We start from the raw sequence: 5,053 nt of genomic DNA on the forward strand, positions 1-5,053 counted from the left end.
AAAGCTTCTAAAAATGTTTTTGAAATTTTGAAATTTTTCACGGTTTTTGCTCTCTGTTTTCCTATTTTGGATCACGCGCTAGAATAGAGTCTACATGCGCTACTGAATTTACTTGATGCGCTAAAATAATGGGCCCACGCGCTAATCTGCCCCTAGACATGCGCTAAAGTTCGGATTTTGTGAAAATGGCAGTGTAACAGTTGAAAAAGTTTATGCGCTAACCTGGATTTACTACGCGCTAACTGTTCGACACTATGCTCTAATGTTTCTATGCCATGTGCTAAGTTGTTTCTTACACGCGCTAAAGTTTAGACTGTTGAAATTTGTTGTTGAATTTGCTTGGAAAAGCTACGCGCTATACTGGGCCTGTCACGCGCTAAATTTTACACTCTATGCGCTAGTTCTTGGTTCCTACGCGCTGATATGTTGCTTCGACGCGCTAGACTGTTGTTGGGATGCGCTAAAGGACTTTGCACTGTTTTGTCTTAGCTGAAAACACTATTGTTTTAACTTTATGCGCTAATTTGAGGTTTGAATGCGCTAACAAATGTCTGCCACGCGCTAAGATGTTGTTCTTATGCGCTAGACTACCCTGATTTTTCTGTTTGGGTGATTTCTTGAGGTTTTTGAATTTTGTTGAAAAATTTTCAAGTGAGATGGATGATTTTCTGAAGTAATGAATGCAAGCACGGCACAAAAAGTACAACCATTTTGTCTAATCTAACAAAAAGTGTATGTTCTGCGAGGATGTGTTCAAATCCCCAATGTTTTAACAAGTTTGGATACAAGTAATACACTTCAGAAAGACTCTTTATTCAAAGGTCATAAATAACATCATAGCCCACTAGTCTTGATACTCCGTCAGCTCAAACAGCCGTGTCACCCCTAGAGGGCGCCCGTTTTTTTGCCTTTTGCCAGAAATTAACCCAAAGTGAATTGCTTCACAGTTGAGTAGTTATCTTGGGAGATATATGGTGAGTAATCTTGGGGGTGGATTCTTCCCCACCCTTGCACTATGATGTTATAAATGTTTGGTTACTGACTCAGTTCAAAGCTTCTAATTCTATGGTTCGTAATCAGGCTTCCCGTTCAGCCGTCAGTGATAAACTCCCTTAGGAGGCTTCCCAACCTTTAGAACAAAGGCTTTACGTATCTCAAGGATACTGGGGGAAGGCTAATCGCTGCGCGCAACCGTTGAAAAGGACTTTCGTCACTTTCCACATTTGATTATAGTGGGTTGGAATTCTTGGCGTCAAAGTCGTTCCCCACTTAGGTCGTTCCCTTCACACCGGCCATAAATGGCTTTAAGAGTTGATTGCAACTCCTCGGGAAGGCATGCCTGCTAAAGGTTTTAATGCTTGAATTACTGAAAGCTGTAAGAGTGGTCTAGATTTTTGATCACCCAGTTAAGGGGAGAGCATATTCCTTCCACTTTCGAGAAAGGCAATCAAGTTGTTCTTTTTAGCCTTTAAGACAATGATTTTCTAACTTCTATTTAGAGATGTTGCTCCAACAAGCATGATGTTCTTTTTAATCTTTAAAAGAAAGATTTTCTGATCTATGAAAAGGAAATGGTCAACAAAGCAAATTTTTGATTTGGAGGTCAACAAAAGAAAGCATTTTTTAAAATAAAATCTCCCGCTCTATCTGCAAGAAACTGTTAGGATCCTGCAAGCAAACAAAAGAGATAAAATGTTAGGTGATTTGAGGGACTTCTACAAGTCTAAAATTTCAATTCGGTTACAATAAAAAAAATTTGTTTTTTTGTTTTTGTCTGTGATGCGCTACAAAATGGACTGCATGTGCTACAATAAAAGTCAGATGCGCTAAACTTATGTTCCTATGCGCTATACTGTTGCTGGGATGCGCTACTCTGTGAATTGGAAGCGCTGCTCTGTTCTTTTTCTTTCTCCCGCACTCAGTTCTGCAGGAAAATTTGAAATATCATGCGCTAACTTTGAGCTTCACGCGCTGGATGATGGACTATAAGCGCTGAACTGGGGATCGGATGCGCTAATATGTTAAGTTGATGCGCTACTCTGTGTTTTGCCCGCGTCGAGAGCTACAGGAAAATTGTAGGTGAATTCATGCGCTAAGAAAAGGTCTTCACGTGCTAGAGTATAGATCCCACGTGCTAAACAGTAAGCGGGATGCGCTAGACTATTGATCAGATGCGCTATGGAATGTTTCCGATGCGCCGATTCCTGTTTCCCGCGGACCTGCAAAAGTCATTAATTTGAAAAACCGATTTGTTATTTGGGGTCGGGCCCCACGGTGGGCGCCAGAAATATATGCGGGAAAAGTGGGCTGGTAGAATTTAATATGTAAAAATGTTGTTAAATACTAGTCCACACACACACACAGGACTTCTTGATGCAAGCTATGGAGTAACTTAGTGTTACTCAGCTTCCCAAGGAGGGTCCCATGGTTCTCTATCTCACAATGTCCCTCAAACCAATGTTTTTTCTCTCAGATCACTGAGCAAAATGGTTTAGGGATGGCAAATGTGAGAACGAGAGATGCTTTGATAGATTTTAGTATGAAATGGAGGTTAAGCTATGTATGATTCTAGAAATGCAATAAACTAGATGATAAGATGACAGGGTTAGTATGAATACTATCCTAGCATACTATATTTAGTCTATGATTGAGCTAAAATGATAAAGAAATTATTCTAAACATGCATATTAGTCTAATTCCTGATCTAAAAGAGGCTAAATGATGAGTATAAAGATGAAATGAAAGCTTGAAAGAATTTGAGCATAAGTGTAATGCTTCAAATTTGAAAGATGATTGTTGAGAATGGAGGAATGAGAGCTCTATTTATAGCATAAACAGGGCAATGGATGGTCAAGATTGAATGGTTTAATCAAGGGTTGAGTTTGAAAGTTGGGGATCCATGTGCACAATTGGCACCAATGAAATGGTGACAAGTGTCAACATAGGGTTGGGTTGAGAGAAGAGGTTGGAGGCTTTAAAGGCCTGAGAAGACCTCATGGTTATCTAAAGGCTAAGGGTCAAATCTAAGTTAGGCTTATCCACTGGATTAAGAGTTAATCCAAGGATAAACCTTTGTGCAAATGATTAAGAGATAATCATGGTCAAAGCATTAATGGCCTGATGAGACCCTTGGGTTGGATAGAGATTGAGTCAAAACAAATGTTTTAACCATGTGGGAGGGTTTGAATTAACCATTAATGGTTATTGGAGACTTTGGGGATTAAGTGGTTGAAGGTTGGAAGCCTTCAATGGTTTCCAAAGACTTTGAGGATTTTGGTGGTTGAAGGTTGAAAACCTTTAATGGTTATCAAAGACTTTAAGGGTTTTGAGAAGTGACTTCCCTTTGCTTAGGGATGTGACACAGTTTAGAGGAGGGGTTAGGTTAATTAGAAGCGATTAGAAGACTCTAGAAGGGATTAGAAAGGGGTGAGGGATTTTGCAAGTGGATGGAGGGATAATAGGTTTTAATTGAAATAAATGATTTAATTCAATTTGGTTGCAATTTGGGAAATTAAATAAATTAGATTTATTCAATTTGGGATAACTATTTAATTAAATTTGAATTTAATTAAAAGTGGATAGGGGGATTTAATTGAATAAAATGATTTATTCATTAAATGGGTATAGTGAATTTAATTTAAATAAATTGAGTAATTTACTTAATTAAAATAGAGGAATGTGGATAATTTAATTTAATTGGATTTAATTAAATAGAAAAATGAACATAAAATATTCATTTAGGAATATGGTCATTTTTATACGTCTACAGTCCTATGTGCTTTTAAATGAAAAAAATTGAACAAAATAAAATGGTTATTGAATTCTTTGATAAGACTTTCTCCCTGTCATAGTTAGCGACACAATATTATGACCAGTGCCTTGTCCATTGGGCTAGATGCTATATGAACCATTATTACAATATAAAATATGCATACTCTGCACCATCCTTTGCCTAGTATAATTGATACCTGATATCAATCATAACATGAAATGAATTTCATATCCGTAACTTAGTACTTGCTCTCTACATAGAACCCCTTTGAATGAAGATTATCAAATTTATTCTTCTACTTTAGAAGAAGCTAAAAATTACTCAAACTCAACAACATTGTTATGACATATGAACATAAAACCCTTGATTTCATTAATTCATATAAGAATCTGGATAACAAGTAAGAGAAACAACTTAGAAATCATTGAAGCGGATTTCTAGATTTTTTATATATTTGCAAAATAAGTGCACATTATCCTTTGCTAATTTTACTGCAAGTAGGACATGACACAAAATTATAACAGTATACTGCAAAACATATGGACATTGCTGCATACTATTCACCCTTGGTGAAAAATAGACATACAGGCTTCCCTGAGAACTTAATGTATTATCTATCCTGGTCTCGATGAGGAAAAAGAAACTCTAGAATAAGGCCTTGATTATCCTCTTATAGAAAAATTGAGGATGCACAAGCTTCAGGCCTTTTACAATAGGTAACCGACTAACGGGAAAATACAAACTACTTTTTGAGCTCTTTGTCAGGGACAGACATTCTTCTTTGTTTCTCTCCAGGTGGTAGATATTGGAGCTAATCTAATTCTCCTTTTTCTTTCTCAATCTCCCTTCTCAGATTTAAAAGTGTAAAAATCTTGTAGAAGATAGATACAGGAGAAGAGGGAAACCATAAACTTGATCCTCTATTGACACTTAGCTCCTTCAACAAATCTGATTCACAAAATATCTCTTTTCTTCAATTGACAGTTGTCTCTTTCCTTATGTTTTATCTTATCTACAAGATATGATTTTATCACTTTATTATCCTACTGATTTCAATAGAGGGATATGATTTTGCTCTTTATGTTTGCAACAAATCTCTTTCTTTTCTTCATTTTGCATGCTCTAAATTTTATCTTTCTGCACATTTTGAAACCCTATCTCTCCCATGGTTGATCCTCTTGCCTTCTCTTTTCCTGCTACCCTATGGATGTTTCATGTCTGCAATCAAAGAGTATGTAGGAGATAGTCATGAGTAATTCTTATTTAAATATTGGTCACATA

This window comes from Cryptomeria japonica, chromosome 11, assembly GCF_030272615.1.
Source record: "Cryptomeria japonica chromosome 11, Sugi_1.0, whole genome shotgun sequence".
NCBI classification, from domain to species: Eukaryota; Viridiplantae; Streptophyta; class Pinopsida; order Cupressales; family Cupressaceae; genus Cryptomeria; species Cryptomeria japonica.